This window comes from Bolinopsis microptera, chromosome 1 (genome assembly GCF_026151205.1).
Source record: "Bolinopsis microptera isolate Bmic1 chromosome 1, MBARI_Bmic_1.0, whole genome shotgun sequence".
NCBI lineage: Eukaryota > Metazoa > Ctenophora > Tentaculata > Lobata > Bolinopsidae > Bolinopsis > Bolinopsis microptera.
Genome location: NC_087072.1, coordinates 23,920,806 through 23,933,620, shown reverse-complemented (window position 1 = coordinate 23,933,620; position 12,815 = coordinate 23,920,806). Strand labels below are relative to the sequence as shown.

The following is a 12,815-nucleotide window of genomic DNA, read 5'->3' as shown; positions in this document are numbered from 1 at the left end:
ACATTGATACCTTATTTCTGAATATTATAACTGAGACCAACCTTATCAGTATTAAGGGGGCATACCCCAAATCTGTCCAGACCAAATGACCTCATAGGCAGTTCAGTGACCTTCTAGCGCACCGTTTCCACACCAAAAAAAATTATTTTGAGAATTCCCATTTTTGTAATCGAGCATTTCCTGATTAAGAGTGCAATTTTCGGAAAAAATTATTTTGTGGTTGAGACGCTATAAGTTAATTATTTCTTGCGGTATCGGGCTGAAATTTTGCTCGCCGTTTATTCACATCTATGTCAAGGTGTGTGTAAAATCTTGATATCGTATCTAAAAAGGCTGGTGTGTTATGAATTTTTAAAGTCAAAAAGCTAAAATTGTCCTTTTCAGGCTTATTTTAACAAAAAGTCAGTCAGGGAAGATCGGATTATTTGATGCTTGACATCAAATTGTTCTCTGAGTTCTGGCGCAGTTTTTGATGCCCTCAAAAAATTTTTTACTCATTCACCTTCTGATCTATTGGACCTCAAAGCCAAACAACAAATTTAGGCACATTTTTCGTTTTTAATATTTACTGATTTTTCTAAAATTTTGATAGGAATGTGCTAGTGACTTTTTGAAGGGTGCAAAATAACCGCAACTAGCACATTTATATATGAGTTATGAACAACAAAACACCCTAAAATGCTTCCCTTTGAAGTTATGGGAGAAAATGTGATTTTTTATCTGCAAAGCCAAAAAATCATATTTTCTCCCATAACTTCAAAGGGAAGCATTTTAGGGTGTTTTGTTGTTCATAACTCATATATAAATGTGCTAGTTGCGGTTATTTTGCACCCTTCAAAAAGTCACTAGCAAAATTTTAGAAAAATCAGTAAATATTAAAAACGAAAAATGTGCCTAAATTTGTTGTTTGGCTTTGAGGTCCAATAGATCAGAAGGTGAATGAGTAAAAACATTTTTGAGGGCATCAAAAACTGCGCCAGAATTCAGAGAACAATTTGATGTCAAGCATCAAATAATCCGATCTTCCCTGACTGACTTTTTGTTAAAATAAGCCTGAAAAGGACAATTTTAGCTTTTTGACTTTAAATATTCATAACACACTAGCCTTTTTAGATACGATATCAAGATTTTACACACACCTTGACATAGATGTGAATAAACGGCGAGCAAAATTTCAGCTCGATACCGCAAGAAATAATTAACCTATAGCGTCTCAACCACAAAATAATTTTTTCCGAAAATTGCACTCTTAACCAGGAAATGCTCGATTACAAAAATGGGAATTCTCAAAATAATTTTTTTTGGTGTGGAAACGGTGCGCTAGAAGGTCACTGAACTGCCTATGAGGTCATTTGGTCTGGACGGCACAAACCACTGTTTTGGGGTATGCCCCCTTAACTATTGATCAACACGGCCTCAAGCAACCTACTATTAAAGTTTAAAATGTTCCCTTCTTTCTTTTAAGCCTTGGTAAATCATTAGTGATAAGGTATATGTGGTTGTTAACTGAATGCAGTGCACTTATGACAGGAGATTATGCTCGAGAGTTAAAATTAAGTAGTTGTAAGACTTCATCAACAGAGATATATTTCAGTAAAATTGCTTCAGTTATATGAACAAACATTCCTTGTGTCGCTATATATAGCTACTATAATAGCTTTTTTTAGATATCATTGAGCATAAGCAGTGATACAACGTATCTCGGGATGATCCGCAGAGTCTCGACTAGTTTCGGCTTACCGCCATCAACAGGATCGATGAATCATCTCAAATTATTTGTTATATAGTAGTGTTGAAAGTATTAAAGTTTTAATACTTTCAACACTACTATATAACAAATAATTTGAGATGATTCATCGATCCTGTTGATGGCGGTAAGCCGAAACTAGTCGAGACTCTGCGGATCATCCCGAGATACGTTGTATCACTGCTTATGCTCAATGATATCTAAAAAATCTTAAGATCCTAACGTATTTTATCTTGGGAGGATTGCGGCTAATTAACACCCTTGCTGGACAATCTCTACTTTCCTTAACGTCAGCGAAAGCTTTATCATACTATAATAGCTAATACAGTAAAATCCAGATTTATCGCGCCCCGATTTACTGCGGCCATTTCCTTACCCCAAATAGGACTTACCAATAACATACATAACGTACACAAATAAAACCCCGATTTCCCGCGGCTGTTTCCTTCCCAAAACTCCGGTAGATTGTGGTGTTTTACTGTACATTTTATTACCAGTATATTTGAGAAACTTCCTGGTCGTTTACTGATTTAGATTTTATTGATCGTCGGTGGATCGAATATAATGAACTTATTTTAACTACATTTTTAATTTTGACCCTTCTGGCTGGTTGCGATTAATAACTGCTCTAGCATCTAGGATGGATGTCGCGTGAAATCCAACTCCAAATTTGCTCAAGCTCGAGTTTTAGTTACATGTAATGACATAAATAAAATTCCCGTGTCAAACCTTGGATATTATTTAAAGCTACGAAATCTGTGCAGAATGACCATATTTTTATCCCACCAACTTTTCATTACTATTAGTACGGCTACTCAGAGTTTGTTTTCCATTGTATTTGTATAATCATATGCAGATTCATCTGTTATTAATGCCTCTGGGTTTTCTGCCGAAGTTTATCGTTATTAAAGTATATAAATTCAGTGCTACTGGTACATAATTGTGACAGCTGTGTTTTAACTAATTGTATATGAGATACAGGAAATTTTCTCTTTGACCCTTAAATTAAACTCCATGCGTGTTGCAGGAAATCGTTTTTTAGTGACGATCACGTTAAATTATTTTCTATAATGTACTACTAGTACTCTACTTCAGATTGTTATAAAAAACGAAGCGCTATTTCTCACGTTTCCAATTATTGCAGATTAATGATTCTCCTTCGAATTATTGAAATTTTCGATTCTCTTGTTCTTGATCTAAAATGTGGATTTTTGCTGCTTTCATTATAAGTATAATGATGTATTTTATAAACGATAACTAAGAGGTAGACCTATAACTTATTTATATTTGAATTCAGTGTATTAAACGTTTTAATGATGGTTCAAATTTAACATAACTTATTCTTCATATTTTAATGTTCAACTTCATTTGAAAGTTTCCCTCAAGACATATAAGCATTTTTATTTGTTGGTCGTAAATTTATCATTTATTTCGACCTTGGTCAAGGTACGTACATGTAGCTCCACGTAATACAAATCACTATACATTCCCGATACATGATACAAGCCATGTCAATTGTGAAATCGTATTTATTTTTGCAGTGATCTACCAATGTAGGTTCATTTATCTCGGCTTTCTGATATGATTTTTGATCTTACGACAGTAAAATCCTGATTTCTCGTACATATCAGTTTGAGGAAAGAAAATATAATATCCATTTAATTTTATAACGGTATTTCGGGGTGTTATGTGCTAAATACTATATACAAAGTGGGCCAAAAGTCAGTGTGCAAACGTTCGGTCTTATAGTTATACCTCCGCCGTGTTTTATATTTGAGAGCTGTTGCCTAATTGCAAATGGCATACTAGTATACTGTACCTTCTTGTTTGAGGATTCTGTCGCCAAAATTTGAAAATTCGAATATTTCAGACCACGCCCATTCAATATTATGTATTAAAACACCTATATTGTTCTCTCTGAACATGCTGGACGCCTAATAGTAATTGTTTCAGAGACGGTAGATTATGAAATTTTGCATCTGATCTGGAAAAAAATTAGGCAAAACGGATTAGAACCTACTATGACGCGCGCCGAGTTGGACTCGTCGACGGAACAAATATTTTACGAGTATCACCCGTTAAATCAAGCATTTTGTGTATCTCGTTAACAAAATTTACTGGGTGATTATGTGACACTGTGACACGACACCTTAGGCTTAATTGGACAGCCTTAATACGATGATTCTCATAGTGTTTAATGGGGTGGTTAACGGGGTCATCTAAGGCTAATTTACTGGGCCGCGCTCAGCCTAGCCTGTCATTCCGCCTAATCTCTATTTGTTTATGAACACGATAGCCTGTGGTCCCCAGGTAAAGGCTAATCAGATCACGTGATTAGGTTAACCAATCACCTGATCAGACGTAATGAATAAATTTTTAATGCTTCGTCATTCGTATTTCTACTTGGTCCGGTCATCTTTGACGGATTGTTACTCGTCTAAATTTCTTCGAAGTAGCGCGCGCCGCTTTCTTCCCGAAATGTTATTCTTCTCGAAATGGCCTGATGACAAGTGCTGCATAATAATAATACGGCAAGTAGCGTGCACCGGGCCAAAACATTAACAAAACAATGGTTTGTAGCGCGATGCACTACTAGGTCGCGCGCGCATCAAATAATGCTTCTCGCAACCACAGATCGGCGAGATGCAGATAGGCGAGATGCGAAGGATTGACATCGTGAATCAAAACAATGGTCAAAGAAGCTATAATTATAATTGACCATTGTTAATGATCTGGCCCGGCGCACGCTACTTCCAACTTTGTAGCACTTGCCATCGGGCTAACATTTCGAAAAGAAAGCGGCGCGCGTTACTTCGAAGAAATTTAGACGAGTAACATCCGTCAATAATTATAACGACTAAATTTTTTTCATGTTACAGGACAAACGTAATTCGGCCAAACAGTACAATTAAATAAAATTAAGCCCGATCACCGATCCGACTGAACTTTTGCATTTGGAAAAAATAAACACAAATTTGTTGTAGGTTTACAATCTACCAAAACGTTGTCATAGTACGTTGTAATGTTGTATGACCCGCCGTGCACTCGTGCGCGGCTCCCCCTGTATCGTCGAAACTCTATAGTGAAGCGACAGTGGGGGTCACCACGTGATACAACCAGGACGCGCGCCTTACCTGGTGACCTCAGACTATTATGTTCATAAACGCCGAATAGAGATTCGGCGGAATGACAGGGTGAGCGCGGCCCAGTAACGCGCGCCGAGTTGCAGGACTCATCGACGGTCCTGATATATATGGAACAAATATTTTACGAATATCACCCTTTAACGAATTTGGAAAAAATGAACACGAATTTGAAGGACTTTGTTGACCATTGTTGATGGTTTGGCCCGGCGCGACCTTGTATCACGTTGCGACCCCCATGGTCGTTTTACTATGTTACTCGTCTAAATTTCTTCGAAGTAGCGCGCGCTGCTTTCTTCTCGATGGCAAATGCTACGAAGTAGCGCGCGCCGGGCCAAACCATTAACAATGGTCAAAAACGCGGTTCAAATTCGTCAGGCTATGTTTATGAACATGATAGCCTGAGGTCCCTAGGTAAATTACTTCGCCGCTTCGACGCGCCGCGCAGACTCAAGACTATCATTCTTATGTCTTAGTCCGCATCGACACTCGACAAATCATTGCTTTGTTAATTTGCACAGCAACGATCTGGAAGGGTTGACATTTAATTGACGATGTCAATTCATTGCACAGTATTAACGGGTGATACTCATAAAATATCTGTTCCATATATTGGACCGTCGACGAGTCCAACTCGGCGGGTAGACGTTAAAAACTAGTGGAGCCGCGGCAAAGTAGCAAAATGCGCGGGCAGTTCTAAAATTTATAATGTCGCCGCGCCTCACGTCTTGTATCTTTGTATTATTAGACAACAACATCAAATTCACTGTCCATATTTTGTAACAAAATCTAAAATTTCATAATACATGGTGTTGTATATGTTTTAATATCACTATAACTAAAGCGGACAAGCTTTTTATTTTACAACAATATCATTCGGTCTCCTTGTCACTGTAACACTTTGAAAGAAACACGAAGATTGAACAGCGAGACAGAGAATGGACAGTGAGACAGAAATTGAACAGTCAGACAGAGAATGAACACCAGGGAGAGAATGAACACCAGGGAATTAACTCTAAAATAGAGAATGAACACTGATGCAGAGATTGAATAATGAGACGGAGAATTAACGTCGAGACAGGAATGAACAGTGATTTAATAGTTAAACAGAGAATGATCACCGAGAAAGAGATTGAATAGTTAAACACATAATGAACGTTGAGACAGATTGAATATTGAGACGGAGAATGAACGTCGAGACAGAGAATGAACATTGAGACAGATTGAATAGTGAGACGCAGAATGAACGTCGAGACAGAGAATGAACATTGAGACAGATTGAATAGTCAGACGGAAAATGAATGTCGAGACAGAGAATGAACGCTGAGACAAAGATTGAATAGTTAAACAAGAAAATGAACACTGAGACAGAGATTGAATAGTTAAACAGAGAATGAACGTTGAGACAGATTGAATAGTGAGATGGTGACAGATCGAATAGTTAGACGGAGAATATCATAGTATGGTTAGTTAAATATCTAATATCTAAAATGATTGCACGGCTTTTAAAGTAATATATTATCAAACATAATCTTATCTATGTTATCTATATTAGTTTCTTTTGTAAATATAGGATGCCACATCATTGGCGGTATCTGACAGTTTCTTATATAATAATGCACGGACATCATCGTCCATCACGTCAAACTCGGGATCATTAACGAAGGAAGTTATTCTGTTTGAAAGCTCCCGCCAATCTCCTTTATATAGTCTATGTCCCGTTTCTTCTTTCTTTTATCCCCATTTCCTCCAACCTCATCATCTTCTACTTCTTCATCCTCGTCTTCTGATGCTGGATAATCGCAGCATTTGTTTACATCTGCATCAGCTGGCCATATCCCAATATCACTTCCTGCAAAAATAATATCGGATTTTATATTTTGACTATTATAAGAATTGGAAGCAAAGCAATAGGGAAAACCTTGCAAACCCTGCGGAGATGTGATTTATGACTCTGATGGCAGAGAGTGATAACCCACTTTAACAGACAAAATTATCTTTGTCTTTCCAACCCTGATAACAACCAGAGTCCACACGGATACCTCGCCTCGGAGGTCGAAGTAATGCCCTGCCTTTGATATTGATAATAATATTTACTGTAGGAAACTTCATATTTTCTCTACAAGCAGGCCCCACACCTCCTACATCGACGCGGACGCACGGCCATAGCACATGAACGAGTTATGAACCTCAATTTTGTCTTGTCTATTCAAATTGGAATGTAAACATGCATACAGATCAATTTAACAGACCTTTATCTTTTACGAAGAACGGTATGTTTCTGTAATCTTCAGGTAGGTCCTCCCATTTCATTAAACCATCATCGATAGCTTGAAAAATATGTCTGCAGGGGATGTGAGTCCTGCTGAAGTTTCTGCAGGTGCAAGTTGGTCCTCTGATGTTCAGTTGGTGGGGCTCAGACTGGTGAGAGGATTTCACATGGAATACTCCATCAACGACCTTGCACACTTTGCTTGACCGTTTACCTTCTAAAATTACTGGCTGTTATTCAAAAAATCAAACCAAGAGAGAACACATAATATTTTGTCGCTTTATAATTCAAATTATTACTACAAAAAAATACTCGATTCTCCAGAAATTTGCCTTGCACATATAATGTAGTAAGGAAAATAACTACTGAGCTAAATATAGAGTAACACTGACGAAGACAGAGAGTACTTACTGTTCTCAGGAGAAGGAAACCCTTGGTCTACTGTTTTGAAGAGAACTAGAGCGTTACTACTTGTCACTTGTCAGAGAGTTAATACTGAGTGGGAGAATAACTACTGAGAGAAATGTAGAGTTACACTGATGAAGACAGAGAGTTAATACTGAGTGGGAGAATAACTACTGAGAGAAATGTAGAGTTACACTGATGAAGACAGAGAGTTAATACTGAGTGGGAGAATAACTACTGAGAGAAATGTAGAGTTACACTGATGAAGACAGAGAGTTAATACTGAGTGGGAGAATAACTACTGAGAGAAATGTAGAGTTACACTGATGAAGACAGAGAGTTAATACTGAGTGGGAGAATAACTACTGAGAGAAATGTAGAGTTACACTGATGAAGACAGAGAGTTAATACTGAGTGGGAGAATAACTACTGAGAGAAATGTAGAGTTACACTGATGAAGACAGAGAGTTAATACTGAGTGGGAGAATAACTACTGAGAGAAATGTAGAGTTACACTGATGAAGACAGAGAGTTAATACTGAGTGGGAGAATAACTACTGAGAGAAATGTAGAGTTACACTGATGAAGACAGAGAGTTGATACTGAGTCGGAGAATAATTACTGAGGGAAATGTCTAGAGTAACACTGATGAAGACAGAGAGTTACCACTAAATGAGAGAGTAACTACTGAGGGAAATGTAGATTAACACTGATGAAGGCAGAGAGTTAATACTGAGTGGGAGAATAACTACTGAAGGAATGTCTAGAGTAACACTGATGAAGATATAGAGTTAACACTGAGTGGAAAAGTAACTACTGAGGGAAATATAGAGTAACACTGACGAAGACAGAGAGTTAATACTTTAATACTGTGTGGGAGAATAACTTCTGAATGAAATGTCTAGAGTAATACTGATGAAGATAGAGAGTTAACACTGATTGGGAGAATAACTACTGAGAGAAATGTAGAGTTACACTGATGAAGACAGAGAGTTAATACTGAGTGGGAGAATAACTACTGAGAGAAATGTAGAGTTACACTGATGAAGACAGAGAGTTAATACTGAGTGGGAGAATAACTACTGAGAGAAATGTAGAGTTACACTGATGAAGACAGAGAGTTGATACTGAGTGGGAGAATAACTACTGAGGGAAATGTAGAGTAATACTGACGAAGACAGAGAGTTAATACTGAGTGGGAGAATAACTACTGAGCAAAATATAGAGTAACACTGACGAAGACAGAGAGTTAACTCTCAGTGTGAGAGTAACTACTGAGGTAAATATAGAGTAACACTGACAAAGACAGAGAGTTAATACTGAGTGGGAGAATAACTACTGAGCTAAATATAGAGTAACACTGATGAAGACAGAGATTTAACACTGAGTGGGAGAATAACTACTGAGCGAAATGTAGAGTAACACTGACGAAGACAGAGAGTTAATACTGAGTGGGAGAATAACTACTGGGCAATTCCACGGTAAGGTTCCACTTGGTGAAAATGAAAAATGTTAAGATAGGCACCTAATTTTGGTTAAAATATGTTCATTAGACTCTTAACCTTACAGGTTAACAAAAGTTTTTTGTTTCACATTGCGTTAACTTTTGATTTTTCTCATTCAAAGGAACACTACTCGGAAATTTAAAAAATCATTCAAATTTTCAAAGGGCCATAGTTTGGGTATGCAGCAATATTTCTCTATGAAATTCCACACACTTGGGCATAGGCATAAGAATGAGAGCTATGCAAAGTTTCAAAACCGTTACTAAAATACTTTTTCTAAAAAATTTCCACAAAGATGGTGTCGCGTCCGTCACAAAATTAAGCAAAAAAGTTTTTTCAGAGCCACATAGTGCTATTTATATTCAAAAAACCACTGTAACCTATCTCTTCTGAAGGTAAGGGAGTACTGTAGAAATTATCAGGCTTGTATCTTTTAAGAAAAAAATTTTGGAAGGGGGGTCCCAACTTGTCGCGTCCGTCACATTTTTTTGAAAATGCTCCAAAAAATCTTTAAACAGACTTTAAATGCATTTTTCTTAAAGCTGAGGCCGTCCTCAACAAAACTATGTCGTCAAATCGAAAATTGGACAAAAAATGACCGAGTTATGTTTAATTTTGTATATGCCCATATATGGGCGTACGAGTCACTTTTAGCTATTTTTATCCCTATTTCCATTATTTTGACTAAAACCAAGACAAATAGAAGTCAAATAAAGTTGGATTGTGTTGACTATGTTGACTAGACTATCAAATAACATCATATCATATGCAATTCAATAATTAAATTTACTGAGTTTTTGCCATTTTATTTGCTTACAACTTTTCCAGAGGTAAAAGGCACAAAAAATGGACTTAACCCTATTTTCGCATAATTTTGAAGTAAAAATTCAATATCTTCCACATTTTAAACACTAAAGTAATGAAACTTTTGGGAGATGGTCTCAACAGTATGATGCGTTGAACAGTGATGAATGTTTTACCAGAGTTATAAATTTGTTCAAGTAGAGAAATAATTGATGCCCCTAGACTGATACCCTAGCGTATGTCCAAAATGGACGATTTTGGCTATTGCAGACCTATTTGGGGTATTTGAGGCCTAAAAATTGGCATGAATACAGATTAGATGTCACTGAACAAGATAAAAGTGTCAAGTGGAAGATTTGGAAAATTTGAAAAAAAACGTGTGTCCGTCACAGTCGCGTCTGTCACAATTTGAAAATGGCGCCACGCAAACAGGAATTGAGCAATCTCCAAGAAAATGGCATCTCAGAAATCCCTAAACCTTCTTCTATCATTGTAATTCCAAATTAGAGACAATAGATAACTTTTTGAGATAAATTTGGGTACCATCTGAGTAGACACCCAAAAAAAGTGTCATATTTAAGTCGCGTCCGTCACAGGGGTGCTATCTCAGAAAGTAATAATGGTAGGGGTCTGAAATTTTCACACAACCTGTAGAAAGGTTAAATGTGGACTAATAAACAGTTGGAGCTGATAAATAAACAACATCTCGAGTACAACATTCGTTTGAACTTTTAAAAACAGCAAAATCGTGGTGTCCGTCACGGTGGAATTGCCCTACTGAGGGAAATGTAGAGTAATACTGACGAAGACAGAGAGTTAATACTGAGTGGGAGAATAACTACTGAGCAAAATATAGAGTAACACTGACGAAGACAGAGAGTTAACTCTCAGTGTGAGAGTAACTACTGAGGTAAATATAGAGTAACACTGACAAAGACAGAGAGTTAATACTGAGTGGGAGAATAACTAAGTTGAGAGAAATGTAGAGTAACACTGACGAAGACAGAGAGTTAATACTGAGTGGAAGAATAACTGCTGAGAGAAATGTAGAGAAACACTGATGAAGACAGAGAGTTAATACTGAGTGGGAGAATAACTACTGAGAGAAATGTAGAATAACACTGATGAAGACAGAGAGTTGATACTGAGTGGGAGAATAACTACTGAGAGAAATGTAGAGTTACACTGATGAAGACAGAGAGTTAATACTGAGTGGGAGAGTAATTACTGAGAGAAATGTAGAGTAACACTGATGAAGACAGAGAGTGAACAATGAGTAGGGGGACATAAAATATGAAGTGCATGATTGTTGAATTACTCACACTGTAAGTTTGATGTTATTCGATGAACCAACAAATCTCACATAGGCACAGAATTCAGTGATCGTTTCATCGTTTGCAACACCAATAAAAACCTGAAAAATGGAAGTAATGATGTATTATATAATTATGTAGGGGACAAGGTTACAACGAAACAGAACATGTTACAATCATCAAAAAGCGAGGATTTTATATCAAGATTAATATACAATGTAATATATTATATTTTATGTAATATATTAATATTATTATATAAAGGATCATAGCAAGTATGTTGAACCTGATCATAACAATTTGAGGTTTCAATACTTACGTCTTACATACCTAAAGCCAGTCAATATCTGTTTCAATGTTTCTATCATGGCAGTCCAGAGTAACTATAGCTGTATTCTCTTGCATGTTTATTATCAGTTTCGCATCAATGAGGCAGAAGGAAGTCACTGACGAAACGTATGCATTCAGCATTGCACAACTTGCAATGCACCTATTATGTTGGTAACCGTTGATGCTGTCTGTCACAGCAGATGAAAAAGCACTCGAAACAACGACCATGTAGCTCTTTCAAATTCAAGCTGTATAACTATAGTCTATAATGCATATATTATAATATGATCTAATGATGCAGGCGAAGCTAGGTCAGGAACGCAGCAATGTGAAGTGTGAACCGACGAAACCGGAAACAGGTAACCAAAGATCTCTGAATTCTCTGGTCCATTATTCAGTTCTGATGTTTCACACACATACCTAAAATGAAGTAAATGTTATGAACAGTTATTTTTAAAAGAATACTAACTTGTATTATTTTTCTTCCCAATATAATGATATACCAGTAGTTTGGCAGTCCTTGATATATTTTCTTATATAAGATAACTGTATCGAGTGTACTTCTATATTATATAACAAGAATCAGCTCTACAAAAGAGAATTGGAGTTGCTAAAAATAGCAAAAAAAACAAATACATCTAAGTTGAGGTCAAACACAATGAAAAGTTTTCCAATGCGAAATTAATAGAAACATTTCCAATGGGAGTTTTTTAGAGGGTGAGACCTTTTTTAAATAAATTCAATGTCTAAAACAGAATTGCATATACTGCATAGGCTCAATAAAATGTGACCTCCAGATCAGTAAAATTAGGGGCGCTGGGAGACCTGCATAGAGTCCACTAGTATTTAATGTTAGCCTGTACTGGCTCAATAAAATGTGACCTCCAGATCAGTAAAATTAGGGGCGCTGGGAGACCTGCATAGAGTCCACTAGTATTTAATATTAGCCTGTACTGGCTCAATAAAATGTGACCTCCAGATCAGTAAAATTAGGGGCGCTGGGAGACCTGCATAGAGTCCACTAGTATTTAATATTAGCCTGTACTGGCTCAATAAAATGTGACCTCCAGATCAGTAAAATTAGGGGCGCTGGGAGACCTGCATAGAGTCCACTAGTATTTAATATTAGCCTGTACTGGCTCAATAAAATGTGACCTCCAGATCAGTAAAATTAGGGGCGCTGGGAGACCTGCATAGAGTCCACTAGTATTTAATATTAGCTTGTACTGGCTCAATAAAATGTGACCTCCAGATCAGTAAAATTAGGGGCGCTGGGAGACCTGCATAGAGTCCACT

At 37.0% G+C, this 12,815-nt stretch overlaps 1 long non-coding RNA gene across 2 annotated transcripts; it reads right to left on the bottom strand.

The window, feature by feature from the left end:
• Positions 1 to 6,377: 6,377 nt before the first annotated feature.
• Positions 6,378 to 11,746, bottom strand: LOC134825931 (uncharacterized). Of its 2 annotated transcripts, XR_010161641.1 has the most exons (4): positions 11,520 to 11,746; positions 11,199 to 11,290; positions 7,143 to 7,379; positions 6,378 to 6,742 (listed from the first exon to the last, which is right to left on the bottom strand). It is a non-coding gene; the product is annotated as an uncharacterized LOC134825931 (long non-coding RNA). The 2 variants fall into 2 exon arrangements; XR_010161642.1 differs by lacking the exons at positions 11,199 to 11,290; positions 11,520 to 11,746 and adding an exon at positions 7,574 to 7,652.
• Between the last annotated feature and the right edge of the window lie 1,069 nt (positions 11,747 to 12,815).